Here is a 27,353-nt window from a genome sequence, read left to right as displayed (position 1 = left end):
TTTCATTTTTATGCTAATGAGTTTTATCTCAGATTCCACCGAGATCACCCGGAAGAATGAATTCTCCAAAATAAACCATATGTGTTGATGACATAAAAAAGGATGCAACACAACATGTAACCTTATATTAGTAGCGAACTAGACATAGTCCAAAGAGGAGTTTCAAACTCTTACGACGCGAGCAGAGAAGTGACTTCCACCACAATCAAACCACACACCTATCAAAAGGCATGTTGGTTCTTCTTTAGGTCTCTTTGTTTTAGTGTTGCGTCTATAAATTCTTGTTTTTACCGAAAGCATCCTTCCAATCCGATTGACAATACACCAAGAACTTTAGGAATCATGTCCGTGCAAGTTCTTAATTATGGGTGTAAAGAGCGCCACATTAATGGCTACGAGGTCGCATGCCTTTTTTCATACTCAACTTACTTTGTCGCTTTTCAACAACCAAAAGGTTATCTTGCACAATAGATTTCCTTTTCAACCGATTGAGTCGAGCTACACGCAGCCTGATTCCCTATGTTGAGGGATATGTACGCAGAATCTATGTTTAAAAATAGGCTATATCCCAACATTCTCTCTTTAATATTATTTCGAGCATTCCAATCTCCTCATAAGTTAATATCAGGATTTCTTTTGAATTCTTTCAAAATCGTGCGTTAAATCAAGTGTATCGAACTATAAGCAGTCAGAATTCTCATATAAACTGAGATATGTAGAAAATCATTTGCGGGGTTCGACCATAATTCCGAATGTCCGTACCAAATACCTTTTCTAAGATGAAGATATGGTTGGTCAAAATTAGATTCGTCAATTTCATTTTCCTTGATTTTCTTGCATCAATCCAAGTAAAATGTGGTACAATTATTGACAACCAATGTTAACCCACCATGATAGAAATTAATTTTTGAGCTCCTTAATCAAACAATTTGAAATAATTGGTTTTATGGAAAATCTGAAATATTTTTTTTAAGATTTTAAAATGATTTTACTTATTTGTGTAATATTTTAAATAATTAATGTGTTTTATACAGTACATATATTCAATTAGTATGTTCCATAAATAGTTGAAGTCGTCATGAAAAGATTTTACACTTTCAAGTTAAAATTTTCATTAATTTTTTTAGTCTTAATTATAGTTATGATGTAAGTTGATGCTTTAATCATTTTATAATAAAATTTGATTATTTTATTTCGTTAAGATTAAAAAATTCATTAATAAATAATATTACATCATCCTATTTAATTTCTTCAAAAATTACATCCAAATTTGGCTCAGTCTTTAATTAGCTTGGACCAATTTGCAATTTGTAATGATATTTCCTAGTTGTCATTCTATTACCTAACCTTAAACACATTTTTGGGCCCTGCATTCAACATAAATAATTGGGAAAATTGTATAAAATAGCAAACTAATAACCTAAATTAAATTGAATAGCTAGGGTTTGATTTAATTGTGCTCCATAGCAAACATTGACAAAAATTTGTCAGGCGTCTCTCTCCCAGAAGTCTCGCTCGCCACTCTCCTATTCTCGCCTCTCTCGCTTTATACACAGAAGTGTATAATTTCTGTTTGTGTTTTGTATAAAGCGAGAGAAAATTGTATATACACATGCAAAAATGTATATCTTCGTGTTATACACTTAATTATATAATTTACAAACATTTTACTTAAATATTGCAGAGAAAAAGGCCAAAGAATTATACAATTATGAATTATACAATTGCAGTGAAATAAAAAATTTTCTAGCTTTATACAACAGAAGTGTATATATTGTGTTTCTGTTTTTGTATAAAGCGAGAAGAACATATATCTTCTTGCTATACACTTATAATTATGCAATATACATACATTTTAATTCGATTCAACTGTATGCAAAGCTAATTATACAATTGCAGTGAAATAGGCCAGCGAATTATACAATTTAGGCCAGCGAATTATACAATTTAGGCCAGCGAATTATACACTTTTATATGTATAGCGAATTATACAGTTTTTATGTTTGCTATGGAGCGCAATTATGCAAAGTTTGTTATATTATACAAATATGATTTTTTTGTTTGCTATATGTGAAAGTTGCGCTATATAATTTCCTAGCCCACATTTTTAATTCCCTAACTGACCCATTTGCATTCAGAAAGTGTTGATTGACCAAAATTCAATTCCTTTTCCTGGGATCCCAGCCCATACCTAAGAACCCAACCCAACCTTTCTTCTTCAACAACAAACAAACCGTGTTGAGAAGTAGTGGAAACATGCGTGAGCAACACCATCGACGTCTGGACGCGCCTCATGCGAGGGTGAGTTCACAAGGGCAGCTACAATATCTCCAAACAACACCTTTTTCGTCAAAATGCACGAAAAAGAAGATGCGTTTCTCTTTTCCGTGTTGATGTCTTCCTCACCAGTACACTTATATAGTAGATCAGTTTGCTTTTCAATCCTTCTAGTTGTGTCTGGTCGTCCTTGCTCGCTTGGAGATAAAGCCACATAGCACTCAAGGACGATCGATCGATCCAAGCCCTCCACGCTGCCCCTGTTGTCTGAATTTTTTGCGGGTTTGGTTTGAATTCTCGTATAATCCAGCTAATCCTTCATCCTTGGAAAATTTGAATTGAGACTTGATTTTAGGGTTTCAATTCTGCCCTTGTTCTCACCCAAAATATACCTTTTTCCCCCAAAAGGTAAAACCTCAGATTCCCACTATATAAACGTCTTTTCTTTTCATCTGGGGGGAGGGACTTTTTTTAGTCAAAAATTTTAGAGAAATATTGATAGATACTTCAAGAAAAGACTAAGCCAAGGAAAATATAGTGAGACGTTCAAAGCGGAAAACTTAGTTTTGGTCGGAGTATCACACTTTTTATTTCATTTTGAATCTGTTTCTCTCAAGTTCCTCCGTGTATGAGGTTTTGCACAGAATTCTGGTTGATCGTATGTGTTCGAGTTTCCATTTGTTTGTAAAAGTTGTTGTTCATCCTAGCTCGTCACTGTCTCCACTTCGCTGCCCGAAAAGTGGTGATTGCTCTTCTTGATTTCAGTTTAATTAGTTTTTTGCTGTTCTATGTTTATATTGAAGTGTCTTTGATGGTGTTTTAGTTTCAGTATTAAATCAGCTTATTGACTTCCTTTGTGTTGCTTTATGACTTGTTTTTGTTAGATTTATGAAGTGTTTGGTATTTGGATGTTATAATGATTTGTTTATTTCATCATAGCTTGTACAATCTTTCGCTATGAACATGGGGGAAGTTGTTTAAGCCTAATTTAGTATCATGGAGTTGATTATGATCTCTTCTTCATTTAGTATCAGAACCTTTCATTTCGGATCTATATTGTTATTGATTTATCTTAGGCTTAATCTTGTTAAAGCTATTGTATGAGGATTCTTTTAGTTGATTATATGTTTAAGCTCATGGATTGATTTTTTATGAGTCTCCGCCTTTCATTATGCTCGCCATAGTGTAATATGGTGTCCAACATGTCTTGAGCCTTAGTTGTTCGAGTTCTAATCAATTTAATATGTGTGATAGCATAATGATTTGTTCTTATTTTGTTCATGTAAGATTACTTTGAAATGCTTCTGAAATCTGAATTTTGTGTTAAGAGAACATGTTGTTGTTATTTGCTCTCATTTTGATTGTTGGTTGAGCTATTCTGAAGGATATTCCTAGCATGTTATTTATTCTAAAAATGGTCAGAATGCATTCTCCTTTTCCATGATTTTTTCTCACTTAAAAAATGTTATGTTTTTCAGTTTTGTTGTTTGGTTTTCGTTAGATTAATCTGTCCGGCACTCGATTAATTTAAAGTTATTCTCTTACAGTTTTGATGAGCGTAATTGTTAGTTATAAACTAGGTTAGTTTGTGGTACATCTTCTATATTTAGGTGATTATGATCTTAAATTCAACTTTGTGAATGGCCCTCACCCTTGCTTATTATGCCTTTGCTTTGTTTTTGTTTAGTTAAACAACATGTACTTCAATTGAATTTAATGTTGACTCACAATTGTTTGTTGTGAAATGCATGTGATCGGTGGTGGAATTCTATTTGGACTCAAATGCTTCTTCATTTGCATATAGATTGGGTCACAAAATCCCAATAGCGTTATCTCGTGAGTCAGTCGGTCAATGGAAACAAGGAACAGGTCCCCAAAAGTCGATGCATAGGTTCATTTAGTTAAACATGTACTTCAGTTGAATTTAATGTTGACGCACAATTATTTGTTGTGAAATGCACGTGATCGGTTGTGGAATCCTTTTCGGACTCAAATACTTCTTCAATTGCATCTAGATTTGGCCACAAAAGCCTATTAACGTTGTCTCTTGCGTCAGCCGGTCAATGGAAACGAGGAACAGGTTCCCAAGAGTCGATGCATAGAAGAATTGGATGAGAATTGAAAATATTGTCAAATTTGTATTTTTGTTATTTTGGGGTCTAAGCCCTTGTCTTTTGCTATTATCATTACCATATTAGAATTTTAGGAAAAGTGGAAGATGGTCCTAAGGCCCAAAGAGATAAATTTCAAATTTTAGCTTGGGATACATACAAAGGTGGCAAAAAATGGGCCTTTGGCCCAAAACAAAAAGAGGTCCAAGTATTGGCCCAGGCAGACAAAAATAAGACTTGGGCTCAACTCTCTCTTCCTCTTTACATCACCGCATTTAATTACTTGTCAATATTTATCGTAAGCCTTAAGGTCGAAAATTTCAAATCCTCGAAGGACGTCCATTTCGTTAAATAATTTTACTAAAATTAGTCAACTTCAAATGAACTAAAAAATAAAATTATTTTTTCAAGAAAATATCTCATTTAGTAGGGCAATATTTCCATTTTTCTTTTTAAAATGATTCTAACTAAATAAAAAATAGTTCTAATTTTCTATTAAAGACAAGTTATTCTTTTTAACCAAACAAATTAATTATCGGATAACCACATTAGTGAATAATTTAGGTGCCTTTAAAACCTTCCTAAAATATTTATTAGATTCCCAAATCCCCTCAAATATTTTAAATTGATTCCCTAATTTAATCTATTGAAACCCGTTTATTTTATTTTTTCTATAAAAATTAAGTGACGATTCTATATCAGTCTAAATAAATATTTTAAAAATAAAATAGTACCTTTAATGCTTTCTTAAAATCTAAGGCTATCATTTTTAGTATACACTACTTTAATTGGGTTGAGACCATCAAACTATTTTATGCCTTGGTTTTCTCTCGGCTGCACAAAATATATAGTGACATCTAAAAAGGGCTGAGTGCCCTTATCAATTCAAATACACTGACATCACCAATTTTTAACCTATTGTCCAGCACCAATGACTTCCAAGTTAAGCGAATTCTTCCTTCTGATATCCCATGTCATATTTAACAGACCAACATCTTCTACTAGCAGCACGAAGCACTAAATCACCACACCTATCCCAAAAATAATTCCAAGCAAATATGAAATATATGAGCTGCCAAAAGATATGGACACGATAATTTGAGTATAACAACATCCATCCATATAGTAAATTAAGTATAACAACATTCAATCAGCGGATGAGATTGTTCCTCTGTTAATTAGCGTCTCGACTTAGAGCCCTGAGTATGAAAAAATATTTGATTAGGGGAACTTTCTCCGGATGAGACTGTGCAGTGTGAATTTCATGTAGGTTGATAGCTAGAATTAATATAATATTTTTATTTTGTATTTAGTCTAACTATAACTTTTGATAGATGGAATTAATATAATGTTTGTTTATATTTTAGAATTAATTGCAATTGTTTCACAGCACAACCATTATAGAAAAAGTGGTAAAAAAATTCTGATCTACAACTTCACAAACTCAGATAGAGAAATACTGTACACTATACAGTTACTCTGTTATCTACATTTTGTTTAAGTTCCATTATATACTCTCTTTATCTCAATGTATGTGACTTACTTTCCTTTTTAGTTAGTCCAATAAGAATGATTCTTTTTTATATTAAGTGAAAGTTTAGCTATAAAATATCTATTTTATCCTTAATGAAATAATTTACATTCACACAAATTTCTATCGTTCATATTGGACGACAAGTTTTAAAAGTATTCATTTCTTTCTTATACTTCATGTCGAGTCAAACTACCTCACATAAAATGAAACAGAGGGAATAATTTATAATAATGTATCATGGAACAATACACTCTTTCTGCTTCCCGATATTTTTTTCCTTTTTCATTAATTAGTCTCATTTTCTTCATATTTATTCAGCCTGTCCTTCTGGCGAATCCCATTGAAATAGTCTAATAAACATATTCATCAAGCAAGTTGTAACATTCTAGGAATTTTTTTGAATTAAGACTCGAACCGTTCATCATAGTGAGTGAGATCTTACTAAGAAAATACAAATTTCTCAAGTATTAAGGCCAGTTCAGTAGATTTAGCACCTTGAGTTCCAAAGAGAATTAAATTGGATATTGCAAAATATGAAATTTTGCAAGTTAAGCTAAGTATGAGTTTTGGGTCAACATCAAATGACCACAACACATAGAACAAGATGAGTTAGGTGTGATAAACGATACCATATGAAATTATCTTTCCAACGCCGCTGAGTTTGTTAATTTTTGAGTTTGGATGAGTGAGATATGATCTTTTGAAGTTAGGTTGTTCAGTTAAAGAAAGTTAGCCGAAAATAGTAAGGGGTATTTTGGTCCTTTTCTTACCGAATAAGATTTAATTTATTTTTAGTAATATTTTAGGGGCATAGTCCTTTTAGTTTAAGTTTCATAATCCTAATATACGCCTATGGCTTTAGTTGAGAGTTAAAGAAGAGACAACAAGAGAAAAGAAGAGAAAAGAGGAGAAAAAAAAAGGAAAGGATGAACGCGTCCGTCGACGTTCTTGATTTTAGTTACGGATTTTCGCCATGGATTTAATCCCTAAGAGGTATGTAATCTTCCATAGTGATGGATTAGTTCACCCACGCGCCAATTGTTTACATCCCTAATATATTCAAATAGGGAAAAACGTCATTGTGACTCAAAAAATTATCAATTAACTCAATTTTAAGGAAGTTATAGAATAAACGAATTTTACAGAAGTCTCCACCTAATTTTAGGGAAAAGTAGGAAACCAAATAATGTGAGTCCCGATTAAATTCATTTTTTTTAAATTAAGAAAGAGATAAAAACAAGATACAAGTAAAACAAATATACAATGTACACAAGTAATAAAGTAAAATCAGAAAATAAGAGAAAACCTAAATTTGCATATCGTCGATAGTATACAATAATAGATGAAACATTATTCGAATAAATTCGAACTTTGTTCGAATAGCTTCAATGGGAAGCGACTGCAGGGTACCTGTAAAGACACTTGAAAAGTATTAATATCAAATTAATTATGAATACAAATGAATAACTTAAACAATAACTTCAAATAAAAATCCGTCTTTATAAACATGCAAGTCCTTAGAAATTGATCATAATTTCTTCATAAGCCAATTTAACATGAAAAAAATATAAACTTTAAACTAAATTTTCGTCTTTTAAAATGTAGAGGTCTCCAAATCCGACGAAGAGATTTTCTCATTGAAAAATTTTTGTTTATGCCAAAACTTTGTAAAACTACATCTAAAAGATCACTTTAATTTAAAAAATGCAATAAACAAAAGAGAAAAATCAATCCATTCAATAGTAAGGATAAGAAAATAAACAAAATAAAAGATAATAATATAAAAATAATTACTGAAAAGCCTTTAACTTTGTAATAATTCATTGTTTTGGGGTTGTTTTTGTGACTGCTGCTGGATACGAGGAAGCGTGGAGGCTGGTGGTGTTTTGGGTTCTGTTTGCTTTTGGGTTCTGTTTGCTAGTGGAGATTTGGTTCGTCGGAGATGGGTTACTCGGCTTTGGATAGTGACAGAGAAGAAGCTGGAAAGTGGGGTATTGAGGAGAAGAAGAGAGGAGAGGTCTGGCGGTGATTGAAAACAGAGAAGGAAAGCGGCTGTGTTGTTTGTAAGCTCGGAGTTTGCTGGAGCTTATGCTCTCCGAAAACAATGGAAAAAGGTTCACCGAAAAATTCAGTGTGGCTTTGATATCATTTCTAAGCTGCTAGCTGGTGGATATTTTGAAACAGTGAAAAGAAAAATAAAATGGCTTGGGGTTCTTGGTTGCCGAAGCTTCGCCGGATTCCAGGGAGGTGGTCGCTGGAAAAGGAAAGGAAAGGAGAGACTCTTTTTTAAGATTTTACTAATTTGGAAATTCTTCGATTCTGAAAAGTATTTTACCACCATCTTGATCTAGTGAGTCAATTATTTTTTATATAGGAAATTTGTTAAAAATGGGCCTAAATTAGGGCTTGAGATTGTGGCTAAAAATTATGAGCAACTTTCACATATAGAAAACACAAAACTCATATTTGTATGTTATAGCAAAATTTGCATAATTACGCTCTATAGCAAACATAAATATGTATAATTCAATATACATATACAAAGAAACCAATTGTATAATTCGCTATACATATACCAAAGAAAGTAGTTTTATACAAATCAAATGTATAATTTGTGTATGTATAAAACGTAAAAGAAAGAAAGACAAAAAAAAATGAATAGGGCAATATTTGTATTGTATAGTTATAAGTGTATGGGACAAATATATATGCATTTGCAAGTGTATACAATTTTCTCTCATTTTATACAAATACAAACACAATCTATACATTTCGTTTCTATTTGTATAAGCGATAGAGGCGAGGGTGGCGAGCAACATTTTGGAGAGGGGAACGAAATATATGGATATACAATTTTTTCTCGCTTTATACAACCAAAACACATATTGTACACTTATATTTGTATAAAAGTTAGAAAGAGCGAGCAAGAAATGGAGCGAGAGAGGGAGAATGACGAGCGTGAGTTTGAGAGAGAGATGACTGACAAACAGTTTGCTACAGGGCACAATTATATCAAAGTGTGATTATATTATTTAATTTGATTTATTAGTTTGCCATTATATACAATTTTCTCAAAATTTTTGGTTTGTTTCAAAGTGGATTATTTCTCTTCAATGTCTAAGTTTTTATAAGGGTAAATCACATAAGTGTACCATATTTAAAAAATATTTACCATTTATGTCAATATAATTTTACTACATCATAACAATTTTTAATAATAAAAAAATTATACAGTTTATCTTCCTTCGCTCTTTCTCTTCCCTTTTTCTCTACCTCATCTTTTTTTTTCTTTCTCTATCAATCTCTCTTCCTCCTCTCCTTTTTTATTCTTTTTTATTTGAAATTTTCATTTAAACTATAACTTTTAAATTAGTTTTTTTCGTTTTTCACTATTTTATTCAAAAACACGACAAGAAAAGGAATAGAATAAACATTAAATTGTATAATTTCATCTTAAATAGGAATTTCAGAATTTTAAATTATAGAAACAAGAGTTTATCATCGATGATCATTATAAAGATTCAATTTTACGAATTTGTGATTAGTTTGGATAAGTTGTTCCTGCAAATGTTGTTTGGAGTTTATATCTCAATTTTAAGAGGGTTTGGTTAAGTTTATAATTGATTTTGATTAAGTTTATAATTTATTCATGAATTATACAAGTTTAGTTCAATCTATAGATTATTGTGTTGTCTTTCATTAGTTATGTTTTCATTTATTAGTATTTTCTTTTCTAATTTAACTTTTATATTGTGTAATATACTTTTAAAATGCAAATTTAATTCATTTAGTAGTTTATTATTTGTTATTTTAGATTACTTGTTTAATTCATTATTGACATACGTTTAATTCACTCTATAGATCAATGTCTTGTATTTCACTGGTTACAATTTTTATCTATGCTTAATTCAACTTTAATTGAATATTTGTGTATGGATTTTTAACACAAGTTAATTCAATTTACATTTTATTGGTTGATTTGTAATGATTGAATTACGTCTTTAATTCATTATTGATACAAGTTTTGTTCAATTTACAAATCACATAATGCTCTTTCATTTGCTACATTATGCAACCATGTTTAATTCACTTCTAATTCAACTTGGATATGTGTGTCTTTTTTTTTATTCAACTTGGATATGTGTGTCTTTTTTTTTATTCAAGTTTAATTCATTTGACAATTTATTATTTTTCTTCATTTGTTACAATTAGATTACTTGTCTAACTAATTGGTTATCTTAGTAACAAAAGCAAAGATAATCTATGAGATACATACGATATAAGTTTTATTCATGGATAATATGAGTTTAATTAAGTTTATAGATTGTTATCTTGTGTTTTGTTAGTTACGTTTTTCAATCATTCTAAATTCTCTTCTATACAATTTTAAATCAATTAACTTTTTTTTGTAATTTTTTGATTTATTTTCTACTATTGGATTACTTGTTTAATTCATTATTAATACAAATACATTGTGTGCAATACATTTTTAAATCACCTTTAATATGTGTGTAATACATTTTTAATTCAAATTTAATTCATTTTTTAATTTATTGTGTCTCTTCATTTGTTACGATTAAATTACTTACTTACTTAATTAATTAATAATACAAATTTTAGTCATTGTATGAATTATTAACTATTTTACGAAATAAAGTAAAACGAGATACAAAAGAAAAAAAAGGTAATATAAAGAGAGGGAGTGCACGGTAAAAAGAAAGAAAAACAGAAAAAAAAAAGTAAGAGAGGAAAAACAACAACAAAAAAAGAGAGAAAAATTAATAAAATCATAGAGATAAAAGAGAAAGAGCGAGAGAAAAAAATTCTAATAATAATACATAATATTATCTATATTGCTATAAACGATAATAAATAAAAAATATATCTTAAATATATAATTATTTTTAAAAAAGGATTCACTCAACTAATTAATCCTTTTTATAACTATTATGAGTTGGGTTAATCTGCTTTGCACTGTGTTGAATGAAGCCATCCACATTTTTTTAAATTAGTTTGAACATAATAGAATTTAAGGATTTTTATTGGTGAAATCTATCATTAATGGTATTGGGCGGTGGATCACACAATTTGTTTCTCTTATGGTGATTATTAGTTTTTAATTAAAACAAAATAAAATAAATGATATTGCATATAAGTGGCGGCAACAGCCACTGGTACAACATTATTAAATTTCTTTTTGTTGGTTAATTATACGAGCATTGTTTTGTTTTCTTCTGGTATAAATGATAAAAGATAAAGAATTTGTAATTAATAAATAATATTGTTAATTAGGTCTATTTATTTGAAATCATTTTTAAATTCTTAAATGTCTTATACATGTAAAAATATATGAAAACATGAATTGAAAATTATAATTAATAAATAAAATTCAAGAAAGTAATCTATTTATTTGAGTCATTAGAATATTTTCAATGCATCATGTGTGAATTCTTCAAAGGGAATAGCAGTAAACATTAATTTGTATGAATGGAGATTTACCTTAAAATGGTTGTATGACTATTAATTCATGAGAATAGATATTAATCGTTTTCACCGGCATAAAAAGGAGAAAACGTAATATCTTGAATTTGCAAGTATATTAATTAAGAAAAATTTGTTGAAGAAGGTTAGTTGTATGCCTTAGTCAACGGGAAGCACACAATATGCCTTATGATGATGAGATAATTACTGAAAGAGAATGAAATTTTGAATTATGTTATTTTAATCTTTAATTATGCCTAAAACGATTACTTTCAAATTTGGTCATAGTTTAGGTGATCATAAATTTTTCTGATCTTTGATTGATTTGAAATTTGATGGATCCATCGAAAATCGTTTAGATGGATTTGGTAGTTTGTCGATTAAAATTTAATTTGAATATGATAAGATCATTCTTCATATTAGTTATGTTTATGTTAAATTTGAAACATGATTGCACGTGGTTATTTGACATGAATTGATATGTGATAAGAATGTGGGTCATATTGTTTTAATTCCTAAAGATGTCTAAATCACTTGAACTTGAATTTGAATTTTGTCATATATTTGGAAATAAATATTTTTTTAGACTCCAATTGATCTATATTTTGGTAAGTTCATTGATAACGGTCTAGTAAAAATAGTACAAATTGCTACGTGGTTATAATTTTTTGAAGGTCGGTAAATTGATTTTAAAGTTGTTCTATGGAATGGAATGTGATTTAGTATGAATGATGTCCTTTATATCAATTTTTTTTATGTTATATGTGGTACACAATTACACGTGATGACTTAACATAAAATGATAGATGATAAGGATGTGATCTGTCCATTTTTCCTCAAATTGTTGGAATCTAAATTTGACCATAGTTTTGGGGTTAAATATTAATTTTGAACTCGGATTGATCTAAAATTCTGCATGTTCATCAGAAATGATTAAATTTGAAACACTCATTGTTATATAATGATTTTGTAATTTGAGATCGTTCAAATGATGTTTTAGATAATTTTTGTATCTTGAAAAATTAATTTTACCGAAAAATTACTCAACTAAGATATAGTGGTGATAGTGATTATTCTCTATGGTCTTCATGACTAAATTTTAGTGAAGTATTAAGTTCATGTGTTGGTTCAGACCTTCCTCTCTATCGGATGAATTGATACAATCATTAAAGTTTAATATCTAGTCTTGATTATCTATATTGACTCTCCTAAACAGAGTAATATTTGATTAGATCAATGGATCTAGAGATAATAATATTCACTTGACTTAAATTAACATATACTCTTCATTTGAGTTAGATTTTGTTTTGAATTTGTTGAAGAAATATCTGACACCACATACGTATGTTGCATGAGTAGTCATTTTCCATCAAAAAATTGTTGTTTAAGATGCATTGATATCTATGACGTGTGTTTTTATTTTCAATATTCAATGTATACATAAACATGCTTTTCTTTTGGAATTTTAGAATTTCATTCTTTATTCTTGATTCATGTATCTATTTCACAAAATGATATATGATAAGAATTACTAAGAGGAAAAATCTTAAATTCTATTTTGGTCAAACAACGTTTCAACCAAATTGATCATAGTTTTGGAATTAAAAAAAAAAGAAATTCTGATTAATATGAAATTTGGTAGATTTATAAGAACTACCAAGTAAGAAATTAATTTTAGTAGTGGGAGAAACGTTACTAGACAACATAAAATTACTATCTCAATGGGAGTGATGTTGAGCAAAATTAAAGAACACATCATGAAAAGTTTTTAATATTTCAATATCGAAAGATTTTGAAGAAAATATTAAAACTCAATAACATAAAAGTGTGATTATAATAGTAGTACTTACTCGTAGTTTAAGAATCATAATGAAGATTGATTTGTTTTTTTATGTTTGAGAGAACTTTTATGATAAAGCTCCGTAAGAGAAACACACTTTTGGAGGGTTTCATGATAAGGTCTCTCAATACCTAATACAAAATTGATTTGTTACGACGAAGCACTACTAGACAAAATTGCATTAGAAAATAGCTTGGTAAATTTTCTCTCAATAAGAAATAAAAGAATGCTTGTGAAAGTTGTAAATGTATAGTTAAGAGTCTATGTGGGAGAATGTTAGGGCATATACTATAAATCATGTGTTTAGACATAGTATTCTAATAATTTTCAAGATTAAATATCAAAGTATGAGATTGTTAGGATATATACTATTAACCATGCATTTACATATAATACATTATAATAATTGTGATGATTAAAATTCTAAGTGGAAGATTATTGGGATATATACTATTAACCATATGTTAAGAAATAATATTTATTAGAGAATAAATATTTACTCAATATTAATAGATCATATATTCATTTATGGTGTCTATTTACTTATGTAGTAGATTATTTAGTGTGTAGAATTTTAGCTTATACACATAGGATTAAATAATCGATTCTTATAAGTATAAGATTTTTTGTTCACAATCTAGGACATGTCACCGTATACGATTATAGCACAAGATTATATGTCATTAATCCTAATTATGGAAATAGTAGAGTTCCAACTTCTTGTGCTACACTTTGTATGTATTGAATGAGATCGATTAGAGGTAGTTTTTTTTAGACTGACCGACAAAAATATATTTTCTAAATTATTAAATGTACTTATATTCTTAATCTTGATATAACTATTATGCTCTGTATATATTAATTATCGTTTTGATTTATTAAAATGGGTCAATATGCCGGGTTAGTTGGGTGATAATAATATATTTTGGTGAAATAATAAGTTAGTTGATGGAATCCATGTCTCAATATAGAGATTGATTGATATGCCCTTTCGAGAAACTTATAAGTTTTCATCGTGTCAAATCTTGAAAGTGGATTTATGAATCTGACACATTAAATAAGTTAATTAGTAATCTAAAGTAAATTAACCATTAAGTTAAATTCGTCATCTATTTAATCTATTGATTAATATCTGAAATCTTAATATGTGAAATACATAAGTGTTTAATGGGAAATTACGAAATATAAAGAGGAGTGCAATTACGAAGTATAAGTGGAATGATTTGTAATTTCTTATGGTATGAACAATGCAAATTAATTATTTGAAATCATTTCCATAATAGGAAGGCTCGGTAATTAATTTTGTGGTAGCTATAGTGGCCATATTTAATTAGAACTCAGAATCCTATTCCTATGCAAAAGGAAAGAATAATATGAGTTTTTCTAGTCTTTTACAAAAACAAGGTTTTCTAGTCCTTTTTGGATTAGGAAGAGATCTCTTTCACTAACCTAGAAAATCGAAGAATTAGTTTTCTATTCGTTAATTGTCCACCAAGTATTGAGAGAGTTCAGATGTGACTTGTGATCACGGAATACCGTAACTATCTTGTAGATTCACTTGAAGGCCTGTATAACATGTGGATTGGCTTAAAGATATCTATTAACGCATAAAGAGGTAGTTATAGAATTAAACTTTTAATGTGTTTATGTGTTCTCACATGGTTAATGTGTTCTAGCGTAAATGGTATTCGTTAACTATTATTCATGTAAGCAGTAAAGATCCTAATATGTTTCCGTCGTGTATAATGTTTTCCAACACTATCAAACTCCTTGGAGCTTTTCATCTTGTCGGTTCGTCGTGTGAGCTCAGAAATTGTTGTTCACTTGAGCTAAAGATCTCACTGAGTTGTTTTTTTCTTGTTTTTAGGGATGTTTTGGGGTTGTTTTTTTGACTGCTGCCAGAAACGAGGAAGGGTGGAGGCTGGTGGTGTTTTGGGTTCGCTTTTCTAGTGGAGATTTGGTTCACCGGAGATGGGTTCGCTGGCGTTGAACAGTGACAGAGAAGAAGCAGGACAGTGGGGTATTGGGAGAAGAGGGAGAGGTCTAGCGGTGGCTGAAAACAGGGAAGGAAAGGAGCTGGGTTGTTTGTAAGCTCAGAGTTTGCTGGAGCTAACGCTCTCTGAAAACAATGGAGAAAGGTTCGCCGGAAAATTTAGTGTGTATTTGATATCATTTATAAGTTTCTAGCTGGTGGATCTTTTGAAACAGTCAAAAGAAAAACAAAAACGGCTTGGGGTTTTTTGTTGCCGGAGTTTTGCCAAATTCTGGGGTGGTGGCCGCCCGAAAAGGAAAGGAAAGGAGAGACTCTTTAAGATTTTACTAATTTGGAAACTCTCTCAAATTCAGAGAATTATTTCACCACCATCTTGACCTAGTGAGCCAATTATTATATACTAGGTATAATTACCCGTGCTTCGCACAGAATTGAACTATGTTACTAAGCTCAAATTGATCATTCGGTAATATTCAAATTTTTGATATAGACACTACATTGTCAAAATTATTTTATGTTAAGCGAATTCAAAATCTTGAAAGTGCTATATTTTTTTATTTTTTTTATTTTTTATACAAAAATTAAGAGTGATAGAGTTATTTTAAGTATAATAAAGAAGTATAAGAAATCTCCATGGAAATAATCAATCAGAAGTAATGAAACATTCTAAATTCCAAGAGCTTATAATGAACAACATCACACGTTAAAGAAGAGACCAAATAGCCTCAAGCAACAACACTCCCAAGTAAAGTGGAACATTACGTCCATACAAGAACATAATTCACTAATTCAAATGGAAGACCTTCGTCTCCTTTCTTATGATCCTACAATTGTTAGTATCATAAATTTTTTTCCTCTAGTCTCATAATAGTCATTTCTATTGCTTACGTTTCATATCACCAGCCCAACTTTTTGAAATTGAACCATAGTTATTGTTACTGTTATAATATAATTATCAACCAAGTAGTAGGCGATATCATTCAAAACTGTGTATTCTAAACCAAAAATTTTACACATATCATATTAAAATTTCAAAGAATAATTTTCTGAGAGTTTGAACTCACAAATTTTCACAAATAATAATAAAGAAAACCTTACTTTCCTAACAATCAAGAAGAAAAGCGCATATTGCTTAACATATTTTTCAAAAAGACAGTCTATCAGACTTTATCCAAGTTTATAGTTCACAAATTTAATTGAAAGAAGCCAAAAGAAAATGTTATTACTTATTTATGAAAAAGCATAAAACAAAACTTGATCAGAAGAAAGAGTTATCAATACGGCAAAATTGATCTTTAGAGACATTATAAATGTCCATGGAAAAAGTCCATAACAATATTGAATGCACTGACAATTAATTAATGTAGGTGAAGATTCTAGCACTTTTCTTTGCTGTGCGTATTAACTGTCGATAAAAAAATATCTTTTTTTAGTGTATTTTGAACATTTATTTGTTTCAAGAAAACTTGATTTCTTATTATTCCTAAAAAGAAGAGACAAAGAAATATGACAAATTAGTTAACTTGCAATAAAAGAAGTGGTATCTCTATACTAATATTCTAAGAAGGGTGAATGACATATAAAATGTTTGTACAGAAGAATGAGCAATCAATACTTACAATGGAAAAAAGAGAGTAATTTGTTTGGTTCTTTTAACAAATTTTAGCATTGGTTGTGTTTTAGTTATCACATATTTATTGTTCTGTGCTATCAAATATAACACAAACAATAAAAACTTTCCCAAAAAGTATACCAAAAAAAACTATAGAAAAAAAAAGGAAGGCAAACTTTCAACCATCCTCACCGGAACTTTTACCTAAGTTAAAAAAAAACATCAAAATCTAAAAAAAAAATTGCAATAGATACATGAATTACTATGACTTACACTAAAAGTTTAAGTTTCATTAGATAGGAGGAAAAAAACGGAGGAAAAAAACTTTGAGAAATGAAACATACTTCATAAGAAGATTAATTAATGTATTTAAATTCAACTTCCCTAATGATGAAATAGTCTACGAATATTTACGACATAAATAAATGTTTGTTAATAAAGAACCAAATAGTGAATTGAACCATTTCAGCAGTTTTTTGAGTTGTGGACTAAGAGGTGCAAGAGTAGTAATGTCACACTACAATGAAAACCATTTTCTTTGTTTATAAGAAGAAACCTGTAGGAATGCATTTTGCTGACGTTTTTCACATGAATAACTATGACTTATAGTTAATATTAATCTCCATGAAGTAAGAGGAAGAAAATAGTAAGGAATGAAACAAACTTCATAAGAAACATTATAATGAATTTAAATTCAACTACCCTATAGCAAAAAAAGGTTCAAATAATAATGGCAGAAAATTTCTCTTTTTCTATTAAACAAACGGTAGGTCACAACTCTTTGAAAAAGTCACAACCCTTCGAAAAGGTGAAAACCTTAAAGTCACAACTTTTCATAAAAGTCGCAACTCTTCATAAAAGTTGTAACTTTTCCTAAAGGTCGCAACTTTTTATAAAAGTCACAACTTTCCATAAAATTACAACTTTTCATGAAAGGGGAAGACTAGTTTTGGTAATAGATAAATTTAAAGGAGAATCTTTGTTTGTAGTGGCTCCACATAGACGGCCTAGGTTTCTCTTTATATATATATATATATATATGATTTAGAAAATTGTTATAGATGGCCTAAGTTATGCGCTAGAGATGGTGAACCAAACATTATTGGTTCATAAAATATTAGTATAAGGAAATTATATTCGTATTAGGATGAATTTTTTAACAGTGCAAAATATCAAAATGAATATTAACAGATCTAACAAATAGAATGAATATTAAAATATGGCATGTAAAAATGTAATTTTAAGAACAAGTAATAAAATTTTTGATAAATAAGGATAATTGTCAATAAACTTATTCAAAACTATAAAAAAAGTATTCTAAACTATTAGATATATAAAGTCACGAATTTTGAAAATTTTAGGACAAAATTAAGTGTCAACACCAATCATGTTATTTTGCAGCGAAATTTCATTCATAAAGTTTAAAGGTTTGAGTTTTGATGAGTTCTTGAAGTTCATTCTAAATCTTATTGTATTGGAGTTTTGATGATTTATGGAGATGAAATTGAGTTATTTTAGTGTTATTTTCAGTAGTTTAGAGACTATTAAGTTAAATAACTTATCCAAGTGTTGCGGAAGAAACCGTTCGATTTTAGTTGAGTTAGGGTGAGAAAACGAGCAACGATGTTTGGCAGATTTTCTAGGTTGGAGCATGGCGCAACGCGCCTGCTAAAGTTCCCTAAAAGTTTCTTATACTTCAGTGGATGACTCCCTGCGCCACCCATAGTCCCAAGGTCTCCTGCCCCATTCATTTTGCTTCCGCTTGCTCCGTTTGAGACCTTCATTCTTTTTCGATTCTAACTACTCTAAGCTACTTGTAAACACCTAAAATCATTCTTAAATGATCATAACCTTGAATTTATAACTCAAATTCAAGGTAGAGTTGAGGGTTAAGTTTGAGAATTTTACAACATTCGAAGGAAGTCTTTTTAGTCCTTTTGTGGAGTTTTCTACAACTTCTAGTAACTTGTTTCAAGACTTGAGCAAGTGAGCACATGAGAACGAAGAGAGTGTATTCATAAGCTTACCTTGTCATAATTTACATTCAAGAGACAAAGTTAAAGTATTAAACCTTGAATCCACAATCCAATTCAAAGAAAGTTAAGATCAAAGTCAAAAATGTTAAGAGGTGAGCCTAGAAGTTAAGAAGCAAGTCAACGTAAAGTTTCTTCAAGTTTTCTAGAGTCTTACGCTCATGTTTTGAGTTAAAGCAAAGAGTTAAAGTTGAAGTCTTTCCTTCAAGAAATATAAGGGTACTAAGTATTACCTAAGAGTTGATTTAAGATGAAAAATTTTAAGTTAAGTAAAGAGCATCTTAAAATGGAACAATTGGGTTTGCTAAGAGGTTTTGGATACGAGATATGCAAAAAGATACCTCTCCCATGTCACTCAAAGCTTTAACCTCCTGTAGAATGACTGTAGGCCTGTACCTATTGTCCTGCTAATAATCAATAGAAATATTGACTTACAAAGGCTAGCAAGGTGTAGGTTATAAGGTTTGTTCTCGTCTGATGTCTAATCAGTTACCACGATGGGAAATACTAAAGGCGATGTTTTATCTCTTGATTTTTATTGGAAGGGCTAAAAGTAGGTTATTGGATAGAGACTAAGTACTCCCTAAGAGTTACAAATGATTTCATATTTTGAGCAAGAAAGGAAGCAAGACTTCCAACTTAGCCGATGGTTAGTTTTTAGTAAAGAGAAAACTATGATTTCCAAGAGAGCTTTTAAAGCTAAGTTTGAGCAATTACCTCAATCCAGAAAAGAAGTTGTTTTCGAAACATATGAGCGAAGTACTTTGGGAGTAGTATTGGGCACTGTAACGACCTGTTTAGTCGTTTTGAGCAGCAAATTTTATTTCTGGAAAAACAGGCTGAGGCGACGGACCAAACGACGATCCGTCATGGGCACGACGGACCGTCGCAGGGTCTCGTTTCAAAACACTTGGAAAAACTGAAAACTGAGTACTGAAAATCGACTCTCTGAACTTCGTAACGAAATGGCAGGACGGACCGTCACAGGTGTGACGGACCGTCACAGACCCTGAGTGGAAATTTAGGTCTCTGAACTTTGCGACGACTTGCAGGACGGACCGTCGCAGGCACGACGGCCCGTCACAGACTGCGCAATCCCAGTCTGGGTCGGATTTCTTGATACGTTTTAAGGGACGTTTTTGACAATTCTTGCCTTAATTATAAAGTTATTGGGTTAATGTTAATAAGTCTAATTACTTGGGGGTTAAAAGAGGTAACCTTAAGTTAATTAGTGGGGCATTATTGCCATCTTTTATTCTTAATTATAGGTTAATAAGGGTAAAAGAAAGAGGGTTTGAATAAGAAAAATAAGAAAGAACAAAGAGAGACAGAAAAAGAAAAAGAACGAGTAGAGGGAGAGAAACGAAGAGGATAGCAAGGATTCTGAGAAGATAGCTTGTTGATCGCAATTCTTCGGTTGAGGTAGGTTATGGTTTTCATGCTATTCGTAGTAAACTCTTAATAGTGAATGATATGTGTTAGTAGTATTGTAAACCCTTCTATAGGCTTAATTGTATGATTGCATGAATGATGTGACTATGTAATTATGAATAAATAAGCATGATGAAGCTATTGAATCCCAAATCTTGAAAAGAAACCCTAATCTTCTTTGTTAATGATGATGCCTTGGTAGAAAAGAAGGCTTGATGAATGAAAGTAGTGAGATTAGGGGATTGGGTGCCACGTTCCGGTAGCAGGATAGTATATGAGGATCGGAGTGTCACGTTCCGACACCAGGATAGTATATGGATCGGGTGCCACGTTCCGGTACCAGGATAGAATATGGATCGGGTGTCACGTTCCTACACCAGGATAGAATATGGATCGGGTGCCACGTTCCGGTACCAGGATAGTATATGAGGATCGGAGTGTCACGTTCCGACACCAGGATAGAATATGGATCGGGTGCCACGTTCCGGTACCAGGATAGAATGAGGATCGGAGTGTCACGTTCCGACACCAGGATAGTATATTGAGGAGCGGAGTGTCACGTACCGACACGAGGGGAATGAAGATAATGAATCTTGAAATATGTTAATATATCCAATCTAATGAACTGAATTCCCAAATGAGTATGATGAGGAGGTGTGAGTCCTCATTGATGTGCTTGGTGTTGTAACCAAGGGTTATGGTAACTGTAAATGCTGCATGCTAAGGATATCAGTTGATTTTATGATATTGCTTAATACATGCTGTTTTCTATTTTGAGTTGGCCGATGATATCTACTCAGTACCCGTGTTTTGTACTGACCCCTACTTTTATTGTTTTCTTCTTGTTTATTTGTTGAGTGCAGCAAACGTGTCGTCATCTTCGACTCAACAGTAATTCAAGCCAGTCTTACTACATCGGAAATTCAGGGTGAGCTAATGCTTCTAGCTTGGACTGGATCTTCTTCTTCAAGTCTTGATGCCTTGAACTTCCGGCATGGACTAGCTTCTTATGTATTTTTAGCTTCTTAGGATACTCTTAGTTTAGTAATTTGATTATAGATGTTCTTGTGATGATGACTTCCAGATTTTGGGAATAATAATATTTATTGATTTTATTAATGAGTTTAAGTCTTCCACATTACTTTATGTTGATATTACATTGAAATGTTAAGGTTTAGATTGGTTGGTTCGCTCACATAGGAGGGTAAGTGTGGGTGCCAGTCGCGGCCCGGATTTGGGTCGTGACAAACTTGGTATCAGAGCCTTAGGTTCGTTGGTCTCATCACACAAGAACGAGTCTACTAGAGTCTTAAGGAACGATAAGGGGACGCCTTTACTTTTCTTTGAGAGGCTATAAGACTTTAGGAAAATTCCATTCTTTCTTTCTTTCTTGCTACTACTTGAATCCAACTGGTATCTAGGTGATACAAATTGGTATCTGACCATCTTCACTCTCTTTCGCAGATGGTTAGAACTAGAGCAACGACTACGCCAACACCAACACCAGCACCAGCACGACAGGGTGCGTCTGAGCCAGCCACTGGGGCTGTGGCTCGAGGAAGAGCAATGGCAAGAGGCCGTGGTAGAGGTCGTGGGAGGACGTCCTCTAGAGGAAGAGGACGAGCACCTAACCCATCTGATACTAGGGCGGTGACTCCTCCACCGACTGAAGAAGTAGTAAGAGAAGGGGAGGATGAGGAGAATGAACAAGTGCAGAATGAGGAAATGCCACCCCAACCTACCCAGAGATGATCAATCAGGTTCTGCTTATCTTAGCGGGTTACCTGATCAGGGCCAGACACCCCCAGTGTTTTCTGCACCAGCACCTCAGGCTCCGGAGGTACAACATGCGGCTACTATGGCTCCCCGCATGGATGTTCCATTGGAAATAAGCACATTCCCTCGTCTGACTACAGGGCCTGTAATGACAAATGATCAGCATGAACTTTTCAGTAAGTTCTTGAAATTGAAACCTCCAGTCTTCAAGGGTGCTGAATCGGAGGATGCTTATGATTTTCTGGTTGACTGTCACGAGCTTCTACATAAGATGGGTATAGTAGAACGGTTTGGTGTGGAGTTCGTGAGTTATCAGTTTCAAGGGAACGCCAAAATGTGGTGGCGATCACATGTTGAGTGTCAACCGACAGAGGCACCACCTATGACTTGGGCCTCATTCTCTAGCTTGTTTATGGAGAAGTATATCCCTCGGACTTTGAGGGATAGGAAAAGGGATGAGTTCTTGAGCCTAGAGCAAGGTAGGATGTCGGTTAATGCTTACGAGGCTAGGTTTCACGCACTATCCAGATATGCCACGCAACTTTGTTTCAGTCCACAAGAGAGGATTCGCCAGTTTGTGAAGGGGTTGAGATTAGAGTTGCGGATTTCGGCCTTACAGGTAGCGGCTACAGCAAAATCCTTCCAAGAAGTGGTAGACTTCGTGATAGAGGTGGAAGGAGTGAAGCCCGATGACTTCACCTCGACATCGACATCAAAAATGTTTCAAAAGGGAGGTGAGTTTAATGGTTCTTACTCTAGAGGACAAGGTTCCGGAGGTTACGCAGTTCGACCCATTCAGTCTTCACTACAAACTGTAGTTGGGGGTCCACCTCCGACCGGTCAACACTTCTCTGAAGGACCTATGCATGAACCTAGAGAGTGCTATGGATATGGGGAGATTGGACATATTAAGAGATATTGTCCAAAACAGAGTTACAGACCTCCAAATGTTAGAGGTAGAGGTGGTCATGGCAGAGGCCGTTATTCTGGAGGACGTGGTGGTCGAGGTAATGGTGGTCACCAGAATGGTCGAGGTGATGGGCAACCTGGGGCCACTACATCACAACATGGTAGGGGCAACGGATAGACAGGTGAGAGGGCCCATTGCTACGCTTTCCCTGGGCGGTCTGAAGCGGAGGCATCTGATGCTGTCATCACAGGTAATCTTCTGGTTTGTGATTGCATGGCTTCTGTATTCTTTGATCCTGGATCCACATTTTCTTATGTATCTTCCGCATTTGCTAATGGTCTTAATTTACATTGTGAATTGCTTGACATACCTATTCGTGTTTCTACTCCGGTGGGTGAGTCTGTGATAGTTGAAAAGGTGTATAGGTCTTGTCTTGTAACTTTTGTGGGCAGCAATACTTATGTAGACTTGGTTATCTTAGAAATGGTTGATTTCGATGTAATTCTGGGTATGACTTGGCTTTCTCCGCAATTTGCGATCTTGGATTGTAATGCTAAAACGGTGACGTTAGCCAAGCCTGGGACAGATCCGTTAGTGTGGGAGGGTGACTACACTTCCAATCCGGTGCGTATCATCTCCTTTCTTCGTGCTAAGAAAATGGTTAGTAAAGGGTGTTTAGCTTTCTTGGCACATCTCAAGGATGACACTACCCAAGTACCTTCGATTGAGTCGGTTTCGGTGGTCCGTGAGTTTCTGGATGTGTTCCCTGTAGATCTTCCTGGTATGCCACCAGATAGGGATATTGATTTCTGTATTGACCTTGAACCGGGTACTCGCCCCATTTCGATACCCCCTTATAGAATGGCTCCCGCGGAGTTCAGAGAGTTAAAAGCCCAACATCAAGAGTTGTTAAACAAAGGCTTTATTAGACCAAGTGCATCTCCTTGGGGTGCTCCGGTTTTGTTTTTGAAGAAGAAGGATGGGAGTTTTCGGATGTGCATAGACTACCGGCAGTTGAACAAGGTAACCATAAAGAACAAGTACCCTCTTCCCCGCATTGATGACTTGTTCGATCAGTTACAAGGTGCTTGTGTCTTCTCTAAGATTGACTTGAGATCCGGTTATCATCAATTGAAAATACGGGCAACGGATGTGCCAAAGACTGCTTTTCGAACAAGGTATGGGCCTTACGAATTTATAGTGATGTCTTTTGGTCTTACGAATGCCCCTGCTGCATTCATGAGCTTGATGAATGGGATTTTAAAGCCATATTTGGACCTCTTCGTGATCGTATTTATTGATGATACACTGATATACTCAAAGAGCAAGAAGGAACATGAGGAGCATTTGAGAATGGTGTTAGAGTTGTTGAGGAAGAAGAAGCTTTATGCCAAATTCTCCAAGTGTGAGTTTTGGCTAGATTCAGTGTCCTTCTTAGGACACGTGGTCTCTAAGGAGGGAGTGATGGTGGATCCTTCTAAGAATGAGACAGTAAAGAATTGGGTAAGACCCACTAATGTGTCAGAAATAAGGAGCTTTGTTGGGTTAGCTAGCTACTACCGCCAATTTGTCAAGGGATTCTCTTCCATTGCTTCCCAACTGATGAACTTGACTAAGCAAAATGTTCCATTTGTATGGTCGGATGAGTGTGAGGAAAGCTTTCAGAAGCTCAAGACTTTGTTGACTACCGCACCCATTCTCACCTTGCCAGTGGAAGGTAAGAATTTCATTGTCTATTGTGATGCATCCTATTCGGGTTTGGGTGCAGTGCTAATGCAAGAGAAGAATGTGATTGCTTATGCTTCAAGACAATTAAAAGTGCATGAACGTAACTATCCAACTCATGATTTGGAATTGGCCGCGGTAGTGTTTGCATTAAAGCAATGGAGACACTATTTATATGGGGTTAAGTGTGAGATCTACACGGATCATCGTAGCCTTCAGTATGTCTTCACTCAGAAGGATTTGAACTTGAGGCAACGGAGATGGATGGAGCTACTAAAGGACTACGATATCACTATCTTGTATCATCCGGGAAAAGCGAATGTTGTAGCGGATGCTTTAAGTAGAAAGGCGGGAAGCATGGGAAGACTAGCTCACTTGCAAGCTTCTAGACGCCCATTGGCTAGAGAGGTTCAGACTCTAGCTAATGACTTGATGAGATTAGAAGTAAATGAGAAGGGAGGATTGTTGGCTTCTGTGGAGGCAAGATCTTCCTTCCTTGACAAGATTAAGGGAAAGCAGTTTAATGATGAAAAATTGATCCGGATCCGAGATAAAGTGTTGCGAGGAGAGGCTAAGGAAGCACAAATCGATGAGGAAGGTGTTTTGAGGATTAAGGGCAGGGTATGTGTACCCCGCGTCGATGATTTGATTAACACCTTTCTGACAGAGGATCATAGTTCACGGTATTCAATACATCCGGGTGCAACCAAGATGTACCGTGACCTAAAGCAACACTTTTGGTGGAGTAGAATGAAGCGTAATATTATAGATTTTATTGCCAAATGTCCAAACTGTCAACAAGTGAAGTATCAACACCAAAGGCCCGGAGGAACACTTCAGAGGATGCCCATTCCGTAATGGAAATGGGAGAGAATCGCAATGGACTTCGTGGTTGGTCTTCCAAAGACGATGGGTAAGTATGATTCTATTTGGGTAATTGTTGATAGGTTAACTAAGTCTTCTCACTTCATTCCGGTTAAGGTGACTTACAATGCCGAAAAGTTAGCCAAGATCTATATCTCAGAAATCATTTGATTGCATGGGGTTCCACTATCCATCATATCAGATAGAGGTACGCAGTTTACTTCTAAGTTTTGGAAAACATTTCATGCGGAATTGGGTACTAGGTTGGACCTTAGTACTGCGTTCCACCCTCAGACCGATGGTCAGTCCGAAAGGACGATTCAAGTGTTGGAGGATATGCTTCGTGCATGTGTGATAGATTTTGGTGGTCATTGAGATAGCTTCCTACCCTTAGCGGAGTTTTCATACAATAATAGCTATCACTCAAGTATTGATATGGCCCCATTTGAAGCATTGTATGGGAGGAGATGTAGGTCTCCCATTGGTTGGTTTGATGCATTCGAGGTTACACCTTGGGGTACTGACCGTTTGAGGGATTCGATAGAGAAAGTGAAGTCTATTCAAGAAAAGCTTCTAGCGGCGCAAAGTAGACAAAAAGAATATGCAGATCGAAAGGTTAGAGGCTTAGAGTTCATGGAAGGTGAACAAGTCTTGTTGAAGGTTTCACCAATGAAAGGGGTGATACGATTCGGTAAGCGAGGTAAACATAGCCCAAGGTATATTGGTCCATTTGAAGTACTTAAGCGAGTAGGGGAGGTGGCTTATGAGTTAACCTTGCCTCCAGGGCTGTCCGGAGTGCATCCGGTATTCCATGTGTCTATGTTGAAAAGATATCATGGGGATGGAAATTACATTATCCATTGGGATTCAGTTTTGCTTAATGAGAACTTATCTTATGAGGAGGAGCCTGTTGCTATTTTAGATAGAGAAGTTCGCAAGTTGAGGTCAAGAGAGATTGCATCCATCAAGGTGCAATGGAAGAATCGACCGGTTGAAGAAGCCACATGGGAGAAGGAGGCAGATATGCAAGAAAAATACCCACATCTGTTTAAAGATTCAGGTACTCCTTCTCGCCCTTGTTTTTCTTCTTGTGATCGTTCGGGGACGAACGATGGGTAAATTGGTATCTATTGTAACGACCTGTTTAGTCGTTTTGAGCAGCAGATTTTATTTTTGGAAAAACAGGCTGAGGCGACGGACCAAACGACGATCCGTCATGGGCACGACGGACCGTCGCAGGGTCTCGTTTCAAAACACTTGGAAAAACTGAAAATTGGGTACTAAAAATCGACTCTCTGAACTTCGTAACGAAATGGCAGGACGGACCGTCACAGACCCTGAGTGGAAATTTAGGTCTCTGAACATTGCGACGACTTGCAGGACGGACCGTCGCAGGCACGATGGCCCGTCACAGACTGCGCAATCCCAGTCTGGGTCGGATTTCTTGATACGTTTTAAGGGACGTTTTTGACTATTCTTGCCTTAATTATAAAGTTATTGGGTTAATGTTAATAAGTCTAATTACTTGGTGGTTAAAAGAGGTAACCTTAAGTTAATTAGTGGGGCATTATTGCCATCTTTTATTCTTAATTATAGGTTAATTAGGGTAAAAGAAAGAGGGTTTGAATAAGAAAAATAAGAAAGAACAAAGAGAGACAGAAAAAGAAAGAGAACAAGTAGAGGGAGAGAAACGAAGAGGATAGCAAGGATTCTGAGAAGATAGCTTGTTGATCACAATTCTTCGGTGGAGGTAGGTTATGGTTTTC

The 27,353-nt window shown here is 33.8% G+C and overlaps 1 long non-coding RNA gene across 1 annotated transcript; it reads left to right on the top strand.

The window, feature by feature from the left end:
- The first annotated feature begins 2,134 nt into the window (after positions 1–2,134).
- On the top strand, positions 2,135–4,254 carry LOC104646302 (uncharacterized). Its single transcript, XR_740461.4, has 2 exons — positions 2,135–3,019; positions 4,082–4,254. It is a non-coding gene; the product is annotated as an uncharacterized lncRNA (long non-coding RNA).
- Positions 4,255–27,353: the final 23,099 nt, after the last annotated feature.

The sequence above is a fragment of the Solanum lycopersicum genome, chromosome 1, assembly GCF_036512215.1.
Source record: "Solanum lycopersicum chromosome 1, SLM_r2.1".
Classification (NCBI taxonomy): domain Eukaryota; kingdom Viridiplantae; phylum Streptophyta; class Magnoliopsida; order Solanales; family Solanaceae; genus Solanum; species Solanum lycopersicum.
The sequence above is the reverse complement of the archived record's forward strand: the minus strand, read 5'-3'. Positions and strand labels throughout refer to the sequence as shown.